This window comes from Macaca fascicularis, chromosome 16 (assembly GCF_037993035.2).
Source record: "Macaca fascicularis isolate 582-1 chromosome 16, T2T-MFA8v1.1".
NCBI classification, from domain to species: Eukaryota; Metazoa; Chordata; class Mammalia; order Primates; family Cercopithecidae; genus Macaca; species Macaca fascicularis.
The window spans coordinates 139,945-157,273 of NC_088390.1; the positions used below are offsets into that span (position 1 = coordinate 139,945).

A 17,329-nucleotide genomic window follows, 5' to 3' on the forward strand; every position below is an offset into this window, starting at 1 on the left:
GCTCTGACTTGGGATTAAACAGGCCTCCAAATAGTGTGATATTCTAAACAAAGACATGATACTGCCCAGGGAGCCCAGTGGGCACCTGTAGGCAGTGTAGGTGAGAAAAGGTTCCAAAGAAGATTCCTGCAGCTCAGCTAGGAGGATTCTGTAAGGCAGTAGACACATCAATGTTCACATAGGAGTGTTGAGCTATATTCATTCCTTTTAAGCAGCCAGGCTTGTGTGTGTTTTTAGGGGCACTCACATGGCGCCCTTTCCACCCTTACTGCTGGTTGTGCCTGTTTGATGTTGCGGACTTCTGTGTTAAGTGTGTCCACTCTCCAAATGTATCTCTGTCTCTAGAATATTTTAGAGTAGACCATTTATTGTTTAAACACTTGTTTTTAGTGAGGAAGAAATCTTTAAAACGGGCCATACAGACCCTGCTATAAATGTTGAACAATGGCACGTGTAATGTTTAACACGTAGTGTTTAAAGTAGAAGACAGTTTAATTTAGAAATCCTGTTGGAATGCCAACTTAAATTACGACCATCTGTACACATATGGAAAAGAATGAGAGTGAAGGTACAGAATTGGAATTTTGTCTATTTTGTAGAGATTCTTTAATGTATGAGGTACAAGTCTCACTTCATGATTTAAATGCATGAAGCTGAAATTAGAAAACTTGACAAAAACATGCCTTTGAATAGTGAGCCTTTATCCTCCTTGAAATAGTGATTCATTCACTAAAACGTCCACCTGCAACTTTGTCAAATATATTTGTTGCATTAGTCCTCAAGTGAGCTCAGTTTTCCAGACAGGCAGATTATTACTGTTTAAAGTTTGTCCTGATGATGTTGGTGAACAGGGAAAATCCTTTGACGTGGATCCTCTGTGTGTTACACATCAGACGCGGCCTGCCCAACCCTCTGCCTGTAACTGGGAACCTTGACTGTCAGGATCATTGTAGAGAACCTTGAGGAAAGCAAAACAAGCCTCTGGAGTAGCAAAAGATGTAGCTGATTTCATGCAATAAAACTTACACATTTTTCTTTAAAATGCTTCCTTCGGAACGTCAGCTTGCTGACTATCTTAGAATCGCTGTAGTCCGCTGACAGCAGTCGTGGGAACAGGTGCATGGCCTGGCTGATGTAGGAGGGTCTCAGAGTGGAGCCACACTCCTGACACTGAAGGAGGGGCTGGAGCCATCACGCTCGTGACTCGTGCAGATGGCCTTGGCTGACCTCCAGAAGAGAAAACGTCAGTATCCAAGGAGGAAAAAGTCTATTAATTTCATGAGTGTTTGCCTTCGCAATGGCTAATACCCTGAGTTTGTGGCACCTGCTGTCTCTGGAATGAGGAGTCTTCCCTTCCTGGCAGACAAGCTCTAGATGGGAACAGGAGCTGTGGTTGCTGGATTGAAGAGGTTTCCTTCTTGGGGAGGTGGCCTTCGAGCCTGACATGAAGGAAGCTGTGACTGGCGGGAAAGGGCCTTGGAGACAGTGTATTTACCAGGAGGGTCGGTGACTGAGAACCATCCTGTTCCGAGTGTTGCCATTCTGGTTCTAGAGTAAACTTGGGGAGAAACAACAGCCAAAAGCCCCGAGGAATATTCTGTGATGTTGATCACGTTTGGTAGATTTGTTGCTGAGACTCTGAAATGAGAAGCCCGGGAGGTGCAGGTCTATCAGGCCGTGGGACGTGGGAGAGCTGCTGCTTCAGGGGTTGGAGTCCCCGTGCCAGAGGCTCAGTCCTGCAGAGACTTCTGCACAGTGGGCAACTGATGCCTCCGGTTGATTGTGAGTCCCCTCGATGAATACCCATGAAAGGTACCGTGTCAGCAAAGAGTCAAACTCTGTGAAGCATTTGGAGATTTATTCTGAGCCAAATGAGTTACCATGGCCCTTGATACTGCCCTCAGGAGATCCTAAGAACGTATTCCCAAGGTGGTCAGAGCCCAGCCTGGTTTTATAGCTTTTAGGGAGACATAAGACAATCAATCAAATAAATGTAAGATGTACATGGGTTTGGTCTGGAAAGGTGGGACAACTGGAAGCAGGGGTGTCCAGGTCATAGGTAGATTTGAAAATTTCCTGATTGACAGTTGGTTAAGAGAGTTGTCAGATAAGGGGTTGTGGAGACCAAGGCTTTGTCATGTGGAGGAAATCCTCCAGGTAGCTTCGGAGAGAATAGATTGTAAATGTTTCCCATCAGACTAAGCGTCTAAGTTCTGTCTAATTCCAGAAGGGAGGTGGGGTGATGAGGCAAGTCCGACCCCCCAGCGATCATGGCCTGGACTAGTTTTTCAGATTAGCTTTGGAATGCCCTTGTCAAAATCAGGGGCTGTTCTGATGGGCAAAGTGGCTTTGAATTCTAATGTTTTTAAAACCAGAAAGTGATTGTGTTTTTTTCTGTGGATGACAGCCAGTGTGGTAATTAATATTTTATTAGCAGATTAATTTGGAAGTCAATGTGTTTTCAAGTATGTTAATTATTAAGTCATCAACAAACAGAGAAGGGCTTACTTTGAAACCAGCCTGAGACTCAAGAGGCTCATCAAAGAAAACGATGGACTTGGGAGAACTGATTCACGTGTTTACTGCGCCAAGTTTCAGGCATTATGAGAAGTCTGTGCTGATACATTGTGACTTGAGAACTTAAATCTTGATGGACTCTTAAGAGTGAGGCTTTTTTTTTTCTTTTGTTTGTAAATGGTCAGTGTTTCTGTCTCCTGTGTTTTGTCTTCCAGCCGCTGAGCACTTTAGCTTTGTGTTCACGTGGCCTTGTTCTCCGAACCACCTGCTTTGTGGCTCCTCTGTCCTGCCCACCTTGATCGCGTCTTCCCTGCCCCGTGGGTTTTATCCCGAGGACTGTTCTCCGCTGTGGGGAGGGGAGGATCAGTGGACACTGGCTTTAATGACTCATTTTCTATGTAGCTCCCAGTTTCTCAAAATCTTAATTGTCTTGGATTCCCTGTGAAACTGGGAGTCAGGCCTTGGGCGCAGTGCTGGGTGGCCTTGGGCGCAGTACTGGGGCAGGAGGGAGAGATGAGAACAGGAAGGATGGGTTTGTCAGGGGAAGGAACCCCTTGCCAAATTCCTGTGTCTGTTTTAGGTTAAAGATGAATGGCCGGGTGGTGGATGTCTCACCTGCTGTGGCTGGACCTCGCTGTGCTGAACCCTGAGCAGGGGCCCCAGCAGCTGCCTCCTGCCAGGCCGGGGCCACAGGGCTGGGCTTCTGCCTCTGGGAGGGCTCGTGCCAAGGTACAAGGGTCTGCACCGCTCGTGTGTGACCTGAGGGGCATGTGGGAAGCTTTTCTGTGCTCCTTACCTGGGAGAAGTTGAGCTCATCTGGGCTAGAGCCTCTGGGGAGGTAGGAAGGCAGAGGCCTGGAATTCCTGCTTTCCCCAGACAGCAAGAAAGCTCAGCGTTACACCTGCTCTGAGATGCCCTCAGCAGCCATATATAGTTGATTTTAACATGGCGGAAGGTGCCAATTAACCCGGCTCTGTGGAGAGCTTTGAGGAGTCCAGGCCCTGGACCCCGGGCTTTTTAATATGTTCCTTCCTGAACAAAAAAACAACAAAAGATCCCTGTGGCTGATGTCGACTGCGTGGGGTAGGACATGCCGAGCTTGGGTGGGGCTTGCCCCTGAGTTTCCTTGGTGCTCCTCCCAGCCCCCACGGACACCAGCCTCTCCAGGCCGAGGCTTGTCCTGTTTAGACCCTCGTTGGTGGGGTCTGTGGTCCTGGATCGAGGGCCCAAGCACTTCTTTCATATTATTATAAATGATTCACCAGAGATGCACGGCTGTGCCCAAACATCTCACGAGCATGAGATACAGCCAGTGTCGCCGCCGCAAGCTCATAATTCTAGTGGAAAGAGGAAATTTTACTTTTAATGTGCTCGTGTGACTCAGATGCAAATATTCAATTCCCATTAAACTTTCAAGACCTTGAGTTCCTCTGAGATTCCTTGGAAAGCCGTTCCTTGGCGCCACGACTAACTCTCCTGTGGAAGGAGGCTGGGGTGGTCCGCGGGGTCTGGGATCCTGCTGCGTTCTCCAGGATTCCTTAGGTTTCATCATTAGTCCCAGCTCTTCAGCAGATGGAGCTGATTGACTCTGACATTTCCATTATATTGTTCTTGTGTTGCCTCAGTTAACTTAGAATAACCAGTATTTACCAGAAATAATTGATGGCGAGATGGGAATTATTGGTGATTCCCTGACATAGGCAGCCTGTATAGATAAGCGTGTTACACGGTGTCTAATTTCTGAGATGTTGGTCCACACCTTCTCAGGAACACACTTTCAGGGGTAGATTCCTGTGCAGGAGAAGCTGCTTTTCCCCGAGACGCGGTGGCGGCTCCTGCACTGGCATGGCAGGGTGGCTGTGTGACTGGGCAGGGCTGGACATGCTCCTGCGCTGGGCGCCCACCTCCGCCCTACATCTGTGTCGAGGGTGCCTGCCTTTGTTCCCCCAGGTCGAACTCATAGAATTGTATACCTTCCTGACACATTCCTGCATAGAGATGATTAGATCTGGGGGCTGAATCTCAATCTGACATACATGTAGGTAAATTATTGACGTGAATGACTTGGGTCCTCCACCTTCAGGGTCAGGAGGCACGAGGTGGGTTTGGAGACAGCTGCCTGGCCTCAGGAAGTTTCTCTCAGAGCTTGTTTCTTTCTCTAGCAAAGTAAATGATGCCTACCTCACCGGGCTTAACACACGCTCAGTACTCAGATGCTGTCTGATCTTTGTTATAGTTAGTATTTGGGGAACAGCGTGGCTGGTAAGAAAATGTGTTATCTTTACAATTTATACAATGTCATACAAGGCAAGCGTGAAACCGGGACACTACCTTAATCTGAAGATGCTGGTGCTTAGTCTTCTCCTCAAGCATTTTGTTGTCATTCTGGCGTGTGTCAGCCAAGTCATATGACGGTACCGCGTGCGTGATGCCAGCTCAGTTACCTTGGAATGGGGAACCTGAGGCTGCCAGGGAGCATCCCTCCTGCCTCCAGTCCTCGGGGGTTTCTCTCTCTCTCTCCTTTCCTCTGTCCCTCCCTATCCCCCAATCCTCCTCACCACTCCTGCTCCCCTCCCTACCCTCCTCACTTACTCTACAACAGAGGTCCAGACTTTGACAAATCCCAGCTGGGCCTATTTATCGCTTGGCTGGGAAAGCAGAGGGAAAGGGGCCCAGTTACTACAAAAATAGAGAATTGAAATAGAATGTGAGCTACTTTTGCGTCTTGTTTTTTATTTTAATCTGAATATAAAAGGCAAGTGTCAAACAAAATCGGTGCTAACTGCGCCACTCAGCTCCGAGTCGGCTTTGTCGGGGCTCCGTGGGTTCCCACGCCGTGGCCTTCTCCATGAGCGTCTGGACACGCCGTGGCTGTGAAAGGAGCATTCAGTTATGGTCCTTTGAATGTTCCAGAGTCATGTTTAATAAAAATCTTCACGTTTACCCACAGCCAAGCCTTGATTTAATAACAGGTACTGCAGGTCTCTGGGTGGGGCTGAGCCTCTGTTTTAGAAGCAGCTGCACCATCTGAGGGGCAGGTCCTTATGGGCTGGCAGGCGGCCTGGTCCTTGGAGCACAGGGTGGACCTGACTCAGTCCTGGCAGTGGGGGGCCTTGCAGTTCTAGGATGTAGTGATGCAACCTGTGGCATAAATAAAAAGCCTCATGTGCCCCCATGAGAAGCTGGGGCTTCCCCCTCAGTACTGTGGTGTGCTGTGTTTGTGATCGTGCAGATGTAAAAGGGTGAGGGAGATGTCTAAAAACTAGGCTCCCAAAGACAGCCCTTCATGTCTGGTGCTTTCATGTGTATATGCACACGTGTTTGACGCGTGTACACCTTCACACGTTCACCTCTTTCATGCGTGTACACCTGTTCCTGTGTTCATACACCTGTTTCGCGCATGCGCCTGTTTCTCCTGTGTATGTGCCTGCGCGTTCACCCTGTATTGCGTCATACGTTGTATTTTACATATTGGGTATTTTCAGTTTGTATCGTGAGCTTGTAACGACGTCGTGAAGAAAAGAGGGGGCCCTGGCAGCCTTTGGCTCTGAGAAACGTGATGTCACGGGAACAGATGAGACAGCCCGGGTGAGGCCGGCAGAGGCCATCGTGGCCTTGGGAGTCCGTGCACATCCACTGTCTGTCGCTGTGTGACAAGTGACCCCAAAACCTAGGGGCTTAAGGCAACATACACGTACGACTGTGCAGCTTTTTCAGGTTGGAAATTCAGGGCAGCCCTGCTGAGCGGCTCTGGCCCAGTCCCCCGGGTCACTGTGAAGATGCTGTCCAGGGCTGCAGCCATCTGTAGGCTCAGCTGGGCTGGAAGTTCTGCTCCAGGATGCCGTGCTGACGTGTCTGCGGGCAGAGGCCTGGTCGTCCACACCTGGCCACTCCCCGGGGCTGCCAAGTGCATTCCTGCCCAGGGCCGCTCCTTTCCCCAGAGACGTAGCAGTGCTGGTCTTATGCCCAGCGTCAAGGTGGCCGGGTCAGGAGCAAAGACTTGTTTCCCCTACTCGGCGGCTACTCCTGCAGGGCTGGGAGACAGTGGAGCTCGCGCAGGAAGGTGTTCGCTGAAGACCGTGCTCTGTGACTTGACGGGTGTTCCTCCCAGGAGAGTGAAATGGAGACTGGACGCCGGAAGCAGCATCCTGCGTGACCCCATGTGTAGTGGGGTCACAGCAGAGCTAAGTCCTTCCTTTACAGATACTTTTCAGAGTCTACCCGCCTTTAGATTCTCTGATTAACGTGTCTGAGGAGGGTCCCAGGAGTCTGCCACCTGCCAGGCCAAGGAGGTTCCCTGCATGTGGCTCTCCCCTGACACCTTGAGAAACGTGACTCGAGAGAATCACCGAAGTTTCCTAAATGAGTCACCTGCTTTCTCTTCTCTTTGCTTTCATGCCCCCCCAGGGTAGGTCAGTCCTGTCTGCCACAGCGATACCGGCATGCTGGAGTTCCAAGGAGATTGGGGGTGTGTGTGGTCCCCCAGGGAGATTCGGTGACTGAGGATGCTGTCATAGCAGCCAACATGTCCTTATTGTTTTCACTTTTAATGAAGTTCAGTTACTAGGTTTTCTGAGGCACAATGATGTCCTTGTGAAAAATTGGTGATCAGGGAAGCAAGCAAGTGTGGGAAAATGATCCTGCCCTTAAATCTAAAAACCGATGAAACAGCAAAGAGCCCTGAAGAGCCCATGAACCTCCTCATGGGGCGGTGAGGAGACACCTCAGTAATGGCTTAAAAAAAAAGTGATAATAGTGAAGAAAAGGTAAACTAAATTTTGGGTCTCCTATGGGTAAAGAGATTGTGGTTTACTTTTTGGATGTATGCGTTTATATACTTATTTATTTTTCTTTGTTGGATTTAGAATTAGTTGAAATAATTGTGTTTTTTAAATTAAAAAAATTGGGGTATACGAAGTCTAATCCCTTTGTGATATTTCTGTACTGTGAGACTCCACATACAAAAGTGAAGCCCAGACTGTCTGTCTCTAATGAACCAGAGAGAGGTGGTCATCTCCTGCAGGCCGGTCTGGTCTCCAGGCATCTGGCCATCCTCCCAGTCTTGGGCACACCTGCATCACTGGTGCTTCCTGCCAGACTGTGACTCTGCCCAGGTTTCAGGAGCACCCGGAACTGTTTTCCTAGGGGCTCCTGCTTTGTCCTGGCTCCTGGAAGCACAGGCTTTTGACGAAGGACTCTCCCCACTGCCAGGTAAATTGGTGATTGCCCCATAGTCTGTATTTATCACATGGGGCACAGAGAGTCTGGGCGTGCTGTCCTGGCCCTGGAGCCAGCTCTAGGACTGCCCGGCGGCATTGCCTCCACCCCTCATCTGGGAACAGGGCGGTGGGGAGGAGAAGGGAAGCAGGGTCTTGACCCTTCTGCGTCTCGAGAACACGGGGAACACATCGTCTCATTGCCTCACACCATTCACAGCCCAAGCTTGTGTGAAGTATTATTTTATAACCTCCCCTGACAATGATGTATTTTATATAAGCAGCACATAAAGTGGTAATTTAATACCCTATCGAGCAGGATTAAACAATAAGGAGCAGATATCACTGTAGAAAAGTTACTTTATCCGGGAAACATTTATCTACTGCAGGTGGATGTGAATCATGGCTTCCTCCTCGGTGGCTCCTGATGAGCCTGTGAAATTCTGTCCTGTTCACCACTGTTAGTTATAAGCTACACCTTTCCTTCTATGACGTTAGTTACAAGCTCTACCTTTCCTTCTATGATGTTTATTTCTTGCCTGTTCAGCACTGTTAGTTACAAGCTATACCTTTTCTTCTGTGATGTATATTTCTTGAAGGCATGGACTAAATCCTAATTCCACAGTATTCGATGCACATACTCAAGAGATACTTGTTTGAATGAATGGATTAATAGAAAATAGAAGTGGTGACTTCACTTTATTTCATTATGTCAAACTTTGTCTACACGGAAAATTATATGGTCCTTTGGAAAAACAGGGCCTCTGTGCAGGGTTGTTAGAGATTGTGAGAATGCCGCAAATGGCTCTGTGGCTCTAGGCTCACAAAGGGCTTGAGGGACTTGGTGGCGCACCTGTGTTGAAAACTGAGTTCTGCAAATCCATTCGAGTGACCTGCCAGCACACACAATCCTACTTCCCAGTTGATTTCTGCACAGAGGCTTCTCCTGAATGCCCCAGGTGAACGTGGGTTCAGCCAGCACTGCTGGGCTTCCACAGCAAGCCAGGGTGCTGCAGGGACGAGAGAGAAGAGGGGCAGGACCAGGATCTTCCTGGGCCCCAGTGCCCGTGTGGGGACGCTGCCTGGCCTGGCTTTTCTGGGGGAGGTCAGGGAAATGATGGCATGGAGGGACTGTTGGTATGAGTCGCTTGCTCAAACATAGATCCCAGGCCTGTGTGGGAGGCAAATAGAAATTTATGTGGGTATCATCAGTAACATAGCAAACATGGGCTTCTTCACTAGGGTGGCTGACCCTCTTGCTCATCTGCTGAGCAAAGGCCCGGCCCGGCCCGGCCTGGCCTGGCCTGGCCTTCTACGCCTCCACAGTGAGCTTTTCTCAAGCTCTGTCCACTCCATGGAGATAGCCGGAGCCAGGGCAGATATGGGGTGTTTTCCACTTTTTATTTATTTTTTCTTTTTTGAGATGGAGTCTTGCTCTGTCGCCCAGGCTGGAGTGCAGTGGTGTGATCTCGGCTCAGTGCAAGCTCCACCTCCCAGGTTCACGCCATTCTCCTGCCTCAGTCTCTCGAGTAGCTGGGGCCACAGGTGTCCGCCAACACACCAGGCTAATTTTTTGCGTTTTTAGTAGAGTCAGGGCTTCACCGTGTTAGCCAGGATGGTCTCAATCTCCTGACCTCGTGATCCACCAGCCTCGGCCTCCCAAAGTGCTGGGATTACAGGCGTGAGCCACTGCACCCGGCCAGGTATTTGTCAGTTTTTGAAAGCTACATTTAAAGAATGAAATAGACCGAACAGAATTACTTCCTTTTGAATATTTAATACTCAGTCTACCAGAACACTTAAATATAGCTAATGTATTCAAATAATAAGAAAGAACTTTCCCTCTGTTCCAAAGAAAAAGTATAAACAACCTTTTACTTGTCAGGGATTTCACTATGTTTCTAAAAAGCCAGCAAGCACTTTTCCTGAAATAGACCCATCTCTTCCTCTGCATAGACCCTATGAACATTTTAGCTACATTTCTGCTGTATCTTAATGTGATAGATTGTAGAAAATTCCTTGCTACTGGAACTTCACGATGCTTTCCTTTGAAACATCAAATAGAAAGTATGGATAGTAAATCTCAGACTAGTTGCAATTATCAGTCTTGGTAGAGCTGCCACCCACAGCCTCTGTCAATTACAACAGAGTGTGTCTCCCCAGCAACCCGGATTAGATTGCGGACCAAGCCAGGCTCACCCAGGATTCAGTGCAACGTCTTTCAAAGCGGTAGTCACTGCCCCTGGAGGAGACTTGAGAAGTCCTCCCTTTGATGCCTGTGCAGGGCTGTTCTCAGATCACAGCAGCTGCAGCTGCAGCTGCAGCTGCAGCAGCATCTCAGAGGATGCCAGCAGGGGTGTCCTGGGTATTGACATCACGGTAGGGGCCTGCAGTGTCTGAATGAAATGGGCCGTGAAAGTGAGCACCCTAGAGGAGTCCACAGCCACGTTTCAAAGGTGCAGTGGCCCGAGGTGAACCCCAGAGCACTGAGGAGCCTGGAGTTGACCTGTCACGACTTCATTGAGAGAGCTGACGGAATTCCGTACCTGTGCGGGCAAAATATGGCTGTTTGCGCTTGGCCCCTTCTCAGTCCAGGGCCAGGGAGGTTGTCTGCACAGCTAGTGGGAGCTTAACTTTGTGCACACTCGGGGTTGGGTCCCACTCCTTTCTGTGATCCCAGGGAAGATAGACATGCCGAGCTCTCCTGGAAGAGGGCCCTGACGAGTGGAAGCTGAGCTTCAAGATGGTCGGCCTTGTGGTGTGCGTGGCGGGTTCGGAGTCGGTGTGTGCTGAGTGGGGGCCCGGCTGCTGCTGTCGCTATTGGGCTCAGCAGACGCTGCGGGGGACGTGGCTCCTGTTGTACTTGGTGGTTTTCTCCTCACAGGAGTGGGTTTCCCTGCTGTGAAGGTGTCGGGGCTGTGACAGGCAGCCTGGCAGGAGGAAGACGCTCGTGGGGTTGTGCCCCGAAGCCCCCTTCCTCTTGAGGAGCATGAAGGGGGTTTGGGACCCTGCTTCCGGCTGCGCTCCCTTGCTAGGTTCTTGGCCTCGGGGGCCAGGAGAAGCTGAGTACAGGCCTGAAACCTGGACCCCTTCCACAGCCTCCGTGGCGTTTGTGGTGGTATGCGGGACGAGGCCCTTGGAACTCCAAGCCCTACGCTGGCATGCCCGCCCACTGGGGCATCTTGGGCACCTGCTGTGTGCTTGGCTCCGTGGTGGGGTGGGCGGTAGCAAGGGCTGTGGGGTAGAGTGGACACGGTACGCGGATGATGAGAAGCGTCAGGGAGGCAGTGAGAGCACAGCTGAGACCTGCAAGGAGGGGACTGGCTGTGGGTGTTGGGGCTCAGGGAGCTGCCTCTACCCAGAGCCACAGTGGCCAGTGAGGGCAGAGCAGGGGACCGAGGCCCAGGGAAGCCGTGTGTATGGTTCGCATCAGGTGTGCGGGTCTGCCGGGCTGTGCGGCCCTTCTCAGTCCTGGCTGGGCCTGGGGTCCCAGAGGGAACGGAGGGTCTTTGCATCTCCCTCCTCTTGCTTCCCTGCTGCTTCCTGGTCAAGGGATGCTTCTTTATTGCAACTCTGGCAGTTATTCTGCATATTAAGAGGAGTTTCACAAAATCGTAGGGGGGGAGGCGGACTAGGGATTCATTTTTTTTTTCTCCCCCTGATTTTACACGGAGCCTTCTACTACCCCTTAGTGTGGAGGCAGAGTGCAGATGCTCTACAGTTATCTATCCAGGAAGAGAAGAGCTGATGGGAAGTCACAGATCTGATCATTGCAATAGCACTGACATTTTTAAGTGGGAGAATGCTGATGTCTATAATAATCAGAGTAAAACTTCAGTAGCTTCAACATAAAGATTCTGAGATGATCTTAGAGCCATTTCGTCCCTAGATCCTTCTGCAGTGTGGAGTGTGACATCTCTACCAGCCTCTGGTCAGTGGCCGCCTGTGGGTAACTGAATGCTTGAAGTGTAAATGAGAACTTCTAATTTTATTTAATTTTAGTCAAATTTAAATAGCTATATGGCCCGGGCACCGTGGCTCATTCGTGTATTCCCAGCAGTTTGGGAGGTCGAGGCGGGCGGATCATGTGAGGTCAGGTGTTCAAGACCAGCCTGGCCAACAAGGTGAAATCCCATCTGTACTTAAAAATACAAATAAAATAGTCTGGCGCGGTGACAGGCGCCTGTAATTCCAGCTACTCGGGAGGCCGAGGCAGAAGAATCACTTGAACTCGAGAGGCAGAGGTTGCAGCAAGCCGAGATCGAGCCACTGCACTCCAGCCTGGGTGACAGAGGGAGACTCTGTCTTAAGAAAAAAAAAGATTTTAAAAAACCCTACCCTACATGCCCCTAGTTGCCTCTGTAGGAGACGGCATGGTTCCAGAAGGTAGACTTTGTGTTGAGGACTCTGCAGCGTCAGGCTGGAGACAGTCTCCCTTCCTAGCAGCGTGGGCCCCTGGGCTGTTCTTCTACCAGAAGGGATGGTGGCGTCTCTGGGAGGTATCTGTAGACTCAGATCTGTGTGGATTAGTGGCTTGTGTTACTCACAGATACTTAATTTTATGGGTAAATGAATATCTGGACTGGCTGCAACTTCAGGGCGAGATTCGGGAGTAGGGAGTGAAAAGTGACGACGGAACCCTGGGCTTGTCCTGCTGCCCCCAGGACCCGGTCGGGGTGCCTTCTCGTCTGAAGTCCCAGCACGTGGTCAGGGTACCCCTTGCCTCTGAAGCCCCCAGGAAGTGATCGGGGCACCAATCCCCTCTGAAGCCCCAGCACCTGGTCGGGGCACCCCTCCCTTCTGAATCCCCCAGTACCTGGTCGGGGCGCCCCTCCCTTCTTAAGCCCCCAGACCCTCCTGGCCTGCGGTGCTGCTTCTCCAAATGCTGTCCTTGGCTGTTTTCCAGGAGTCACCTGCACCAGAGCAGGCTGCGTGTGTCATTTCTTGTCGGATCTGGGGTGTCAGTGAAGCTCATTTATCTTGTCTTCCTCCTCATGTGCCGTATCTCACCTGTTGACTGTCTGAGTTTGTGTGAGTGCGTGTTGTGCGTTCTCAGGCTGTACTCGGTGCTTAGGTGACAAGAACGTCTTAGAGCAACGGACTGTCTGCTCCAAAGGACGCTGGGCATGAATCGAGACACAGTTTACTTGTGGGGTTTAAATTTCCTGGGTGTTGGAGGCAATTAAGGGGAAACAAGGTCTAAAAAAGCCCCTGCAGATGAGGAAGGCAATAATGAAAAAAATTACTCTATACACACTTAGCAGTTGATTTAATTTGTAGGTGAATTTTGCATTTCGGGAACTACTAAAGGTACTGTTTGTAGGGATTCCTTGATGAGCTTCTTGTTTTCTGTCTAGAAAGTAAAGTGGATCGGTTTTGCCTTTAATGCTGACTGACTAGAATCTACTTCCTTTTCCCCCCATTCACGTTAGGGTGGGGATTGGACTGGAAGAGCTGTAGGATCTCTTTATTTCTGATCTTAAATGAATTTTTTCTTCAATGCCCTGTTCTTTGGTTTGGGAAATGTGCTCAATTTGTACCGTGCTTTAAATGTACACAAGGGTCGAAATTGCTACTTTTCTTTAAAGTTAGATATAACATCTTAAGTAAAATGTCATCTATAAATCAGGCACAGTCTGGGGCCTGGAGACCCCTCTTGTCGCTTCCTTCCAGCTGTGTCTTCTTCCCTGGCCACATTGCCCTGGCCACATCTCCTCCCCACACCACGCCGTGTCATCCGCCCACCACCTCACCTCTGGTCACAACACCTCCCTCCCGGCCACATCACCTGTGGCCTCACTGCCTGCCTCCCTCCTTCCTGGTGGCCTCCGTGGCTCCCACTGTCTGCCCTCCCGAGGGTCTGTTCAAGGCTCCTTCCCCGTTTTCCACTCCTGAGTGGGTCTCGGGGCCTAGATGTTTCACAGGATGCAAGTTTCTTCCCTTCCAGCCGTGGGTCTCTGAGCGACAACTCCAGAGAGGGCACTAAGCTCTCCTTACCTACCTGGGGGGCCCTGAGCCCTGACCACCGACCACCAGGGCTTTTCTGCAGTGTGTGGGGCAGACTCATGCATGAATTGGACTAAAAAGATGCTTCCAGGAATCCTTGTTTTAAGTGCACTGGAGCAGAGATGGGGAGAGGGGACCACCTGGTTTGCTCAGAATTTGGTCCTGATCACAGCCAATGAGGCAACATAAGCACCTCCTAAATGAAGCGTTCCACAGACTGATTTTACACATGACAGCAAGGCTTCACACAATGAGTGAGTTTGAGCTGCATTTGAAGGAAGAACAGGTCCCTGTAGGTGGAAATGAAAGGTAAGCGTGACCCAAGCCATCAGCCGCAGCGGGGGTGGGGTGGTGCAGACTCCCCATGGATGGTGGGCATGGCTGAAATGCAGGAGAGGGCAGCGGTGCGAAGGAACAGCAGGGCGGCAGTAAAATTCCCCTGCAGAGAGGGGACGTGACTGAGATATTATCACATGTATACAACTGAGAGATGATTTGAGGAGGATTTCTGGGAGCCTGTGGGAAGAGCACGTGGTCATCATCAGTTCTCGGGATCTCTTTTTATGAAGTGAAAATAGTCTTGCCTCTGCCTATCTTGTGAGCTGTTGTGACGATCAAATCGGATAATCTTCAGCGAGCCTTGTAAATGCTAAAGGTTATGACAGACTGTTCCAGCCCCCTTGTCTCTACCCTCCTTTCCTCCTGGGTAACGTGAACCCTGCTGGGTACCTCACTATCTGCCTGGTTTCCTCCTCCATAACGTGAGCCTTGAGTACTTGCTGGGTACCTCGCTGTGCACCTTCCTTAGTAACGTGAGCCCTGAGTATTTGCTGGGTACCTCGCTACCTGCCGTACAGCTGGCTGTAGAATTGTCAAACGCACTTGGCTGGCACATAAGCAGAAGTGCTCGCTGGGCCTTGGGAGGGCTTTGTGACATGTGGGTGCCTTCTGTTCCCTGTTAGGCTGGAGCTGCAGGAGCCCCCCTAGACCAGATAGAGGACCAAGGCTGTGGCCTCGGGGTGGGGGCTGGGGGAGCTCCCTGGGTTTATTGTGTGGGTGAGAGCAAACTTCAGTCCCGCTGTGGCATTGGGATTCAGGGTTCCTTCTGGAATGTTCTGAGTGAGAAACAGGAAGTGCGCACAGGTGCGTCTTCTGCGGATTTTATGGTTATCTCTTGGGAGAGCACTGGTGCCTCTGAACTATGAACCTGCAGAACCACTTGTTCCACTAACGGCCGCCTTTATATAAAGAATGACTTACAAAAGATGCCACTTCAGATGGAGGTATTTGCAGGTGTGGCCTGAAAAATGAACAAAATGACTTTCATCTCAAGGAAAGTACCTTACATTTTTTCCCAATGATAGACATTTGAGCTTTCCAGCGAATATTAAAACATAAAAATCTTGTGTCCACCACTTTCTCATGTGATCAATGGTGATACTGATGTGGGGTTTTTTTTTTTTTTTTTTTTTTTTGGACATATAATGAAATGTGGAAGCCGCTCATAACTCTGAACCAGTATTTTCTAACCAATGTGTGATTACAAAATCGTGTGCTGGTAAAAGCCATTCAAGTGCAAGACGGACCAGTCGACTTAGAAGGAATTGGGGCAGAAAGGCCCGTCGACCAGAGCACAGACTCTGTGTTGCAGACAGCCTGTACGGAAGTGCCACTTGTTACATTTGGCAGCAGAGAATACCTAAAATGATCTGAAAACACAATGAAAATACTGCTTCCTAATTGTATATCAGTATGGGGTCGGACTTTCTTCATAAACTTCAGCCATGGCTCTGCAGCCCACTGAACGCAGATGCAGGCATGAGAATCCTGCTGTCTGAGGTGCAGAGATGTTAGGTGTTTTCACAGTAGCACAAACTGTTGCCACGCTGCTGCTTATTTTGGAAAATGGTTTCTTCTTTAAGACTGTGTTAAGATGTAATGACTTTATCCTTGTAAAAGAAACTAAATTATGTTCTTTTTTTTTTTTTTTTTTTTTGAGACGGAGTCTTGCTCTGCCACGCAGGCCGGAGTGCGGTGGTGTGACCTCAGCTCACTTCAACCTCTGCCTCCTGAGTTCAAGCGATTCTCCTGCCTCAGCCTCCCTAGTAGCTGGTACTACAGGTGTTCAGCACCATGCCAGGCTAATTTTTGTATTTTAGTAGAGACGGTGTTTCACCATGTTGGCCAGGCTGGTCTCGAACTCCTGACCTCAAGTGATCCACCTGTCTCTGCCTCCCAAAGTGCTGGGATTACAGGCATGAGCAGCCACCACTCCCGGCCTGATGAGAAAACTTTTTTGTGCTCTTTAATAAAGTGCAAAGGGTTCCTGAGACCAAAAAGTTTGAAAACCACTGGCTTAAACCGACAAAATTGTCCATGATTCTTCAGTGTATCTTCTAATCTGTTGATGGAGAGAGGACAGCAAGGGTTGCTTTACTTTTTTCCTTTCACAACTCAATGGTGCTGGGACAACTGGGGTATCCACATAGAAAAGGATGGACTGGACCCTTCCTCACCCTACATGCAAAGCTCAACATGGTTCCAATGTAAGGAGCTGACTGAGACCCATTCTGTCAGTCTGCTGGGTACCATAACGGACACCACAGACCATGCGACTTAGACAATAGCATCTTATTTCCTTTTTTCTGGAGACTGGAAGCCTGGGATCAAGGTGAGGGCAGGGTTGGATTCTCTGGGGCCTCACCCCATGCTGTGTAGACAGCTTCTTCTCTGTGTCCTCACAGGTTTCTCTTACGTGTATGCAGCACTGAGGACTGTGTCTAAATTCTCTTAAAAGAACACCAGTCATACTGGATCAGGGCCTACTTTTAAGATCTTAGGGGACCTAAATTGCCAAGTTAAAGGCCCTGTATGTAAATACAGTGACATTTTGGGTTTCTGGGGTTGTGACTTTAACATGGAATCTTGGGGGAGGGGGACAGTTCAGCTCATAACACCTTTAGGGGAGAATCCTGGAGAAACTGTTAGGTTGGATTAGGCAATGTTTCCTTGGCTGAGACGTCTAGAGCTATAACAAGCAACTGAAGGGAAAAAGACGGTATCAAAATTAAAAATGTTCAATTCAGAGGATACTATTAAAGTAAAAAGACAACCCACAGAACAGGATACATTATCACGATAAGGACCTGATATCAAGAATATATTCAAAAACTCTTAATAAAAATCCAATTTAAAAATGGACAAAGGATTTGAATAGACATTCTCCAAAGAAAGACATACAAATGCCTTAAAAAGCACATGAGATGTTTAGCAGAATTCGTCATCTTAGAAATGGAAATCAAAACCACCGTGAAATAACACTTCACAACCACCGTGATGGGTGGGTAAAACCCCAGTATTGGACAGTGACATGTTGGTGAATTGGGGAAAACTGAAATCTTGATATATTGCTAGTGGGAGGGGAAGTAAAATGGTGCAGTTGATTTGGAAAAGTCTGACAGTTCCTCAGAAAAGCATGAAATCACCGTACGACCCAGCAATTTCACTCCTAGCCATATGCTCAAGAAAACTGAAAACATTTTTCCAAAAAGTATGTCATGCCTGAATCTTCACAGCAGCATTATTCATAG

The 17,329-nt window shown here is 49.3% G+C and overlaps 1 long non-coding RNA gene across 14 annotated transcripts in view; it reads right to left on the bottom strand.

The window, feature by feature from the left end:
* The window catches only part of LOC135967907 (uncharacterized), a 114,129-nt gene that overhangs the window by 67,380 nt on the left and 29,420 nt on the right, over window positions 1–17,329 (bottom strand). For 6 of the 14 annotated variants that reach the window (XR_012425056.1, XR_012425053.1, XR_012425065.1 and 3 more), the window contains one exon: window positions 580–9,457. The exons of 1 other annotated variant lie outside the window; for it this stretch is intronic. This is a non-coding gene — a long non-coding RNA (uncharacterized lncRNA). Of the gene's footprint in view, window positions 1–579; window positions 10,664–12,076; window positions 12,251–14,999; window positions 15,040–17,329 lie in introns of those variants that run through there. 7 more of the 14 variants (XR_012425054.1, XR_012425052.1, XR_012425060.1 and 4 more) reach the window with 6 other exon arrangements.